This window comes from Rousettus aegyptiacus, unplaced genomic scaffold, assembly GCF_014176215.1.
Source record: "Rousettus aegyptiacus isolate mRouAeg1 unplaced genomic scaffold, mRouAeg1.p scaffold_m13_p_4, whole genome shotgun sequence".
In the NCBI taxonomy this organism is placed as follows: domain Eukaryota; kingdom Metazoa; phylum Chordata; class Mammalia; order Chiroptera; family Pteropodidae; genus Rousettus; species Rousettus aegyptiacus.
This window is the reverse complement of record NW_023416307.1, coordinates 35719466-35729231: the sequence shown is the minus strand read 5'-3', so window position 1 is coordinate 35729231 and position 9766 is coordinate 35719466. Positions and strand designations below refer to the sequence as shown.

At 39.0% G+C, this 9766-nt stretch overlaps 1 long non-coding RNA gene across 1 annotated transcript; it reads left to right on the top strand.

Annotated features, from left to right (window-relative positions):
- Window positions 1-6360: 6360 nt before the first annotated feature.
- On the top strand, window positions 6361-9748 carry LOC118601711. Its single transcript, XR_004950551.1, has 3 exons — window positions 6361-6370; window positions 6647-6648; window positions 8207-9748. It is a non-coding gene; the product is annotated as an uncharacterized LOC118601711 (long non-coding RNA).
- The last annotated feature ends 18 nt before the right edge of the window (window positions 9749-9766 follow it).

The window sequence follows — 9766 nt, the reverse complement described above, 5'->3', positions numbered from 1 at the left end:
CCCTGACATATTAATTCATGTTAAATGTATTGGAAAGTTCTAATAATTATTTGGAAGCCACAGCTTCCTTTCAATTCTTAGGTTAAGAAAAAAAGTGTTTATGAGTTTATCCCTCACCCCTGCTCCTTCAAACTATGCCTTTGTATATTTAAGAATAGCTTTAGTCATTATAACGATTAGCAGTTCAAGTCAAAGGAGGGAAAAGAAAACTCTTTTATGTCTAATTATGAGATAGATAGTTTAGGGCAGTTGGTAGGACAATTAGCTGTCTCTCTAATAACAAAATATATAAAGTTTGCTTGTTTTTACAGCTGAGCTTCCTTACTGCATAAATGTTTCTCTAAAGGAGATATTATAACAGAGAGACAAGTTTACTAACAGGTAAAATTTCTTCTCGCTGAGGGTAGGGTAGGCTCTACCCAAAGACACTTCAACATTCCATCTTTAGGTAATGAGAGGGAAATGTTGCTACTCCTTTTTCCCTGAAATAAAGTAATACTGAGTTTCACTGCTCTGCAATATTGTCTTGGGCATCAGTTCCCAAATGGAATGTGGCATGGAACATAATTCTTGCAGAGTTGCTCATATGTGCAGCTGTGCATGGCATAAAAATCCCCAGAGAAAACCTTCGGGTTGCCAAACAGAGTTAGTCCTGCAGTAGCTCCACAGAACATACCTCAGATTCACAAAGCATCACCAGAATCAGAACTTAATGCCATTTCAAGTTAAACAGCCAAATAACTGGTGAGGAGGGCAGAGTGAGATTCAGGTAAAATGGTAAGGTTAGCAAATGATTTCTTTAGAGCAGAAGTTGGCAAACTGTAACCCACAAACCAAATTCAACACAGCCTGGGGCTTCAAATGGCTTACTAATTTTTAAAGGATTGGAGGAAATAATAACAATGAAGACAGCTATGGCCTGCAGAGCCTAAGTAACTAAAACAGTTACTATCTAACCTTTACAATACAAGTTTGCCCACCCAGCTTCAGAATGCTCCCATCTCCCTTTCTCACCTCCACTCCTTAAATTCCTCTTTGACTTCTCAGTATCAAGAAGTCTGGGCCCAGCTCTCAGCTCCAGGTTTATTTACTCAACAATTATAGCTAATCCTCCTTCCCAAAGGCAAACTCCTTGACCTGGCTGCCTTTTCCCACCTAAAGGGAGGGCAGTGGTTAATTTCTCCTTTTCCCCCCAACCCTCCCTCCCCCTGGCTTCCACTAAGGGCTGTGGAATGGAGCTGCCCCTCCTCAGCCGGTGGGTACGGTGGGTATGTCAGGGCAAAGATTCCTCCTGCCAGGAGCTTCTGGAGACCCAAGGTCTAGTGTATCCTCTCCAAGAGCAGTGGAGAGGTCTGCTCTTTGGGACTCCCTTGGATCACGACACCCGTGGTCCGAAGGAAAGTGTCTTCCCAGTTCTCTGGGCTCAGCTTGTGACCCAGGTGCCAATGCTCTCCGACTGCTAGCCCTTCAACAGCCCACCCCCCAAAACCCCTTCCTACACACACACACACACAGGCCTGGATCTTTGTTTCTATATGGAGTTGTGGTTAAGGGCAAGAACTCATCCACCTAGATGAAAACCTAGTTTGACATTTGCAAGCTAGGGAACCTCAGGCAAGTCACTTAATCAGCCTGTGATTTGGTTTCCTCATCTGTGGACAGGGGATAATAATAGTTCTTCCCTCATCCGGCTGTGGTGAGGATTAAATTAGTTAATCTGCATAAAACTGTTTTGAGCAAGGCCTAACACATAGTAAATACTCAATAAAGTGATAGCTTTTACTACCATTTGATGTTCTGAGGTTAAACTGTGTCTGTCATGCGCTGGTCTTAGCCCAGGCCTTCACTTATTCAGGTTATTGCTGCAGTCTCTGTAGGGCCCCTTAACCTCAAAAGACAAGTGACTTAGAAGATTGTGGGAAGGAAGTGAGTGAACACAAGGTGATAAACGACTTCCCCTCTTTTTTTTTTTTTGGAGGGACTTGCCTCAGGATACAAATGCCCTTTGTTCCTGGGTGAGAAGTTTCCCCTGCAGGGAAGGGCTGCGCTGAGCAGTGTGTGTGGCTAGGTGAGATAAGTTTAGGGAAAGGGAAATTTGAGGACCCCATTGGTCAGATATCTAACTTTTAATCTCCATTAAAAAAAGGGGGGGGGGGACATTTTACCAAATACAAACACAATTTACCAAAGAGCTTTGTGAAATTTTTGAAAGTTTTTTTAAAAAGGGTACATGGGTTTATAAGACTTTCATACTGCAAGGTTTCTTATTCTTTAATATGCTAATAAACATTGCAAATGTCTAGAAGGTGGATTTAACATGCGAGATTTCCCAAACTTCTTTAATATTAGAAATTTTTAATCCCAGAAGCACAGACTACGTGCACATGACAAGTAGAACACAGTTTGAGAAATCTTGACATAGGACATGATAGTAGTTGTAAAAGAAAGAAAAAGAAAGAAAGAAAAGAGAGAAAGAGAAAGAAAGAAAAAGAGAGAGAAAAGAAGGAAGGAAGGAAGGAAGGAAGGAAGGAAGGAAGGAAGGAAGAACTTCAGTATACCGGAACGCACGACGGCAGTACTTCAGATACGGACCGTCCGTGATTCATCGATATAGTCTCGGTATTTCTCTACTCTCTCCCTATACCGCCCCCCGCTCTCTCTAGCCAGCCCTCTCCCCTCCCTCCCTCCCCTCCCTCCCATCCACTAACCCTCCTCCCTCCCCCTCCCTCCCTCCCTCCCGCCCTCCCTCCCTCCCTCCCCTCGCCCTCCCTCACCTCCCTTCCCTCCCTCCCTCCCTCCCTACCTCCCGCCCTCCCGAAAGAAAGAAAGAAAATGCCGTTACCTACCCAAAAACATTTAGGGTATTCTCATAAAGTGAAATCAGCTTACTTTCCAGGGGCTATACAGTTATGCACCTCATGAGGCCATTCCTGTCAACGAGAAACCACATAGGAAATGGTGGTCCCATAAGATTCAAATTGTGCTGAAAAATCCCTAACACCTCCTGATGTCATAGCTGTCGTGAAAGTCGCAGCGCAGTGCGTTACTCATGCGTTTGTGGTGGTGCCGGTGTCAACAACCTACTGTGCTGCCAGTTACATGACAGTATAGCCCATACAATATGTACAGCACATATTACTTGATAATAATCATAAGTGACTGTTACCGGTTTATGCATTTTGTATACTATCGTTTTTATCATTATTTGAAGTGAACTCTTCGTAGTTATTTTTTAAAAATGCTTGCTGTAAAGCAGTATGCCAGCAGCCTTGTACATCTCGTGTTTACTGTGTACTCTTGGTTGCATCATTTTCTCTTGTGCTTAATTTAATCTAGTGTTTTACGAATTTAGTGTGGCCTAAGTGTACAGTTTATAAAGTCTATAAAGTAATGTCCTAGGCCTTCGCATTTACTCACCACTCATTTGCTGACCCACCCAGACCAACTTCCAGTCCTATAAGCTCCATTCATGGTAAATGCTCTATAAAGTTGTACCACTTTAAAAATCTTTCATACTGTATTTTTATCGTATACTTTCTATGTCTAGATATGTTTAGATACACAAATACCATTGTGTTACCGCTGCCTATAGTATTCAGTATAGTAACATGCTGTACAGGCTTGTAGTCTAGGAGTAATATCATATCACCTAGGTGTGCAGTAGCTATACCACTTAGGTTTGTGTAAGTGTATGGTGTTTGTACAATGACAAAATTGCCTGACGGATGCATTTCTCAGAATGAATCCCACCATTAAGCGGTGCTTGGGTGTAATAGGGTGTGTGTGTGTGTGTGTGTGTGTGTGTGTGTGTGTGTGTGTGTTGGTCAAATTGTAGGGCCAGCTACAGACACAAGAATATGCAGTTAATTTCTATAAAAATTATAACCCTATCGGAGAAGAAAAAAATGAAAACAATTCAGAGTAAAATGGAGTAGAATATAAGCTGATTAAATCTAACTATGTCTGTCAGCAATACAGCAATAGGGGTGCAAATTCAAATAATCTGGAAGCCATAGGTGCAGCCAGAATTTGTGGACATTAACTATGCCAACACCACCCATGTGAAGGCAGGAACTTGGGGTTCCCATTGGCTGGTATTAAGGATGGTTCATCATATCTCATCAGCTGTGAGAAATACAACCGTGATATCTCTATCTCCAGCCAGAACCTCTCGGGGGCAATAAGCCATCAACTCACTGGAAAGGCATCCCAACTTGCCTGGGCCAGTAGAATTGTTTATTTAAAGCATAAGTTTCTTTTAGCCTTAAGAAAGCATAAAGTTAAGTAAAAAGATAAATTCTTAATACTATTACTTTAATTTTACATTTAGAAATAATTTGTGCATATTTGTATTTGGTATTGTAAACATTTGTAATGTTTAGTATTCTCAAGATAATTTGATATTTTTGAAAATCTAACAGGTTATCCTTGTGATGCCAATTTAAAATATCTAAATGAGAGCTGTAATTGATTCAGATTTATGTTTTCAGTTGAAAAGGTATGATAATTTTATTAAATCTGTAAACATTTTGTAATGTTCAAGAGAACTTAAGATTCATCATATTTTATAATTAGCTTATCACATTTATGAACATTATTTAACTACTTGATTCTTTTGTTGAGTAACTGAACTATTTTTAAAAGATTGAATATATTAAATGTATAAATGCAGTTTAATAATTCGAGGGAATTTAATCAGATTGTAAACATTCCCTTAAGAGGGAGAGTTAGATTTGGAACTTGAAAATTGAAGCTTAAAAAAAAAAACTAGGTTTCCAAATTCGTAATGAATGAAATTGAATACATACTGTCTTCTTTACCCACAAAACATGTCTTCAAGAACATACCCCAACTGCCCTATGATGAGGTAGTGGTTCAAGAAAGGGAATGGGACAAAGGTCTTCCTTGTATAATCAGTAGATATACTAATAGTATCAAAAAGTTCAACAGTGAATCCAACTGATTGATTATTACTGCATTTGCATTCAATGAACATTTTTTGAGATTCTAATGTAGCATATGTGGCTCATATAAATCTAATTAAGATGTGGTTCCTCCCCTCAAGCAGTTTCTCATTTTTTCCACTTTGCATTTCTCTGTTCCCCTCATTCAGTGAAGGATTTTTCAGCAAACACTTGCACTTTCTTGCCTTGACCTGCTTAGTTTCACTTTGTGGAAAAGCAGATACTGCAGACAGCCTTGAGTTCAATCCTCATTTTGCCATGTGCAGTGTGACGTTAGACAAGCTATTTGGTTTCATTATTTTAGTTTCCTCATGTGTCAAACCAAGATAAAATTATTTACCTCTTTATCTCTTCAGATCGTTGAAAAAATTAGAGACAACAAACATAAAAGTGCTTAGTTACATGCTCAATAAATGGTAGCAATTAATATTGTGTATGATTTTCATTAGTGTTTTTACACAGACAGCATGCCACCTTATGTTCACCTATGATAAAATATGCTTTAGGCTTCTGACAACATCAAGAGCAGAGGAACACTGGTAATAAAAGAAAATATTTTATTTCCTAGTCAATTTACACACTCTCCAGTCAATTGTGTCTAGACCTATGATTTCAAATATCATTACTGAAAATCTCAAAATTATATCTCCAGCTCCAAACCTCTTCTGAACACCAGATTTATATATCTAGCTGCTCATTAGATATCTTCATGGGACGTCTAATAGGTATATCAAATTCTAAAATAAAACTCTCTGGATTTTGTACTCTCAAACTTTCTCCTCTCCTAGCCTTTCTCATATCCATAAATGACAAGTCCATTCTTCCACTTGTTGGGTATAAAATCTTGGAATGATTGTTTAAAATGCATAGAGTTTAGCTTCTTCTGGCCAGCTTCTGCCAGCATCACCCATACTACCATCCTTTCCTTGGGATTTCTGCACTATCCCCTGACTAATCATCATCTCCCTTGCGTTAATGCACTATTGCATTCAATCCTTTGCGTTGTAGTCATTTTAAAACAGAAGTCATATCAAGTCACTCCTCTGCTTTCAAAACTTTCCAAAGGCTTTCCATCTCAAGAGAAGAAAGAGGCTTTTCACATTTGTCCCCTAGCTCTCTTGCCTCTCCTTTGCTTACTTCATGCCAAATGACTGGCGTCATTTTTATTCCTAGAATACAGCATACTTGCTTTTACCTACGTTCCTTTGTGCTTGATATTTCCTGCACTAGGAGTGCCCCTTCTGGTATTCGCACACTCACCCATTCATTTCACTTAGTTTTCTGCTCTCATGTTACCTTAACCGTATCTAAAATAACATACATTCTCAACTCCCCTGCCCCACCTTATTTTATGTAAGCTTGGTATCTGTCATTTACCTGACTAGCTAGCAGCTAGGTGTGCTCTTGTGCCCAAGTTCTGGCTAATGGAATATGAGTGGGAGTTATGAGAGCAAATGCCTGGACAAGTCCTGAAAGAGAAGACAGAGCCCTCAATTTCTTCTTTTTAGCCCAGTGGCTGGAATCTGAATGCAATGCCAGGAGCTAGAAAAGCCTTCTTAGACCACCTGATAAAAGATGGGTGTTGAGACACTAGAGAAATCTGGGTCCTTAATACCTTATCAGCTCTGGAATGCTTACATTTGAATGACCACATAAGAGAATAAACTTTTATCTTGTTTAAGCCGTTTTCATATTGCTTTTGTTATAGTCTAATACAGACATGCATATTTTGAAAGTCTGATTGCCCTCCCAACCCCTACCTGAACTGGGACTAGAATATAAATTTCATGAAAGTGGAAGCTCTGTTTCATTTACTGTAAACGGCTTCTTGAACAGTGCCTGGCATACTAAGTACTTAGTAAATGTTGAATGAATTAATGGCAAACCCATCAACATAACGCAAGGCCTTGAGTGCTGCTCTGAGAAAGCAAATGGCTGGTCAGTATAAGAGTGATTTGTACAGCAATATGTTGTGTGTGGGGCCGGTTTTCTGTTCTGATTGAATCACGAAGGCAGGATACAATCTGCTATTTCCATTATCTGAAAAGCATAAATACTTGTAAGATGGTTGTGTGTTTCTTTTGTAATTTAAATGAAGACTCCCAAGTAAAGTTCATGGTTGTAATGAAATCAGGTCACAGAGTCATGGAAAACTGTGACAAGGTTCACACTGATGGGGAAAGGTCACAAGTTGCATGCTAAGTACAGGTGGAGAAAAGGAGCCTGTATGCTGAGATCTTGAGATGTGTGGCCAAAATGTGCACCAGCCCGGATGGCAAAAGCAGATCGCTGAAAGAACCACAGACAAAGAATTGTACAAGCTGAGTCAAAGTGAAACAGAGACGTATCACAGGGTATCAGCAAGACGCTTGGAGGTAAATGCTGCAGACTTAAAGCCACCGAGTTTCTGGGTGAGTAAAAATATATATAGTTACAGTACCGGGATAATATTTTTGGTATCAAATATCTTTTTCATGCTATTAAGTTTGTTTTGAACACCTTAATCACATAGATCAGCTAATGCAAACAACTTAAATCATCACGGTAGCTTTAAAAATATACATAGGAATGAGGTCCTGTGGACTTGGGATTAAGACACCTTAACTTTAAAATGTTGTATTTCCTGAGTGATGAAAATTGCAAAGGTGTAGGCTATCTTGCCATACCACACCCCTGGGTGTAATATTACTGAAATAAAACAAGTCAAGATTTGTTTAGTCATTTTATAATACATATGTAACTTCTGGTAACAGTTACTGGTAAGAGGTTTCTCTTTGTTGAGTAATTAGCTAGAAAGTTTAAAAGAACTTTCTTAATAATGTGCCTCTTTGCTTGAGAATTTCTTAGTAACAGAGTAATTTCTCCTTTCTAGAAACATATTAACACTTATATTCAAAGATTTTTGATTAGGACAAAGCACTGAAAATTAGTAACAATAGTTACTTCTTTGTCTGTACTTCACTCTTGTAATTATTGTTTGAATTTTGGTGAGGCCTCTCATCTCGCATACTAGATATGTGAGGATGATTGAAGGGTGGGGTGGCGATACATGCCACCTTTACATAGTGGCTCATTTATCTGGGACTTCATGTTGGAGCCACACTGTCATTTCAGATAGGTTCCAGAATATAGAAATCAAAGTGATCAAAATACATTTTCATTAAAAACCGCATTCGAACACATAGATTATTATTACCATTGTGATAACAACTTCAGTTTGGAAAGGAAGAAGTTTGGTGTAGGATATAAGAACTTCAGGCTAAAAGTCCTCGAACCTATGAACCTGAAGGAAAGTGGGCCCAACCTTGTAGAGAGAGAGATAGAGATCATTTTGAGGGAGAATAATGGGGTTCCCCAGGTTTGAAGATGGCCCTATTAAGAATCGTGTAGTTGGAAGTCCACATTTACTGGTATAATCTTATAGCAGCTGATGCCTGGAGAAGATGGATGCATGGTGGCATAATGTGAAACTTTAAAAAACAACCTAAGCCAATAGATATGTTCCATTGGGTGGCTCAGATAATGAACCTTAATTGTACTGAGATAGTTTACTTACTGAAGAGAGGATTATATTTAGTAACCTACATGTCATTAATCAACTCTTTAAAAAAATTAAAATAGGAACCTACTATATTCTCATAGCTTCTGAAAGAGTCGTGCAAAGGTGCTAGTTCTGCAGTAAATAGCCTTGGCTTTAAAAAGTTACCAAAATGCAAAACTTGCTTTCTTTCCTTGCTCTGTTTCCTTGTACACTCAACACAGTGTTTTGGAAACCTGCAGTTATCTAAATTCCCATCAGGTGACATTATTTAATCTAACATTCCCTCTTTCATATAGGAAAAATAGCTCTAAGGACAATCCACCTAAATTCTTTGAACTCTTTTTATGGTGTTTGGGAGGGAGTTTCCAATCCCACTCCCTTTCCTCTGATGGTTTTCCTGCTTCTAACCCCTGACTATCGTCAGGAGAGTCTCTGGCTGCTCCTCCTCTCCTCCAAGGGAGGGCTAATCAGAGGAAAGAGCCTTTGACCTTGACTAAAAAAGCACCTGTCTAATCATCGAGCTTATTAGGCCACTGTGAGTCCGGATGCATAAAAGTTACTTCCAAGGAACTTCTTTTTTTGGGGGTGGGGAGGGGGGAGAGTGTGTGTGAAAATTTAGGTCTTTGATGTTGATAGACTATTGCTTTAAAATAACAACTACATTATTTTCAAATATTGTGATAGAACTATGAAAACACAACCCCCCACCTTAAAGGCTGCAAAAAACGTTATTTTACTTTGAAGACAGTAATAACTGAAAATAACAAACAGATTTCTTTCAAGTCGTACCTTAAAAGGGTAGGTGATTTTATGTTTTAGGCTAATACAAAGGTCTAAAAAGACCCCGAACCCTGCCTTCTGAAGGCATTAGAAAGATTAGCACATTCGTCTTAGAAACTGCAAGGTGCCTTTTTAAAAACTACCAGCTGCACTCTCTTCCTCAATCACATTGTCATATCATCACTCATCTAAGTTATACTTTATAAACTGCCTTGATATGCTACACACATGCAAAAAGTACACAAAGTGGCTAAACTTCTACTGTCGATGCTGCTGTAGAAGTATTTAGAAATCAGTTACATTATTTTTGTGAAATGAGAACTGATCGACCAAACCTTTCAAACAGACCCACCAGACGATAAATACCACCATATGTTTGATTCACAGTACATTTGGGCATAAACACTTCAATTACAGCTTTGTGTTTAGTATCAAAAAGCTTTTCTTGTGTGCGTGTGTTTTCTCTACAGATCCGGTGCTC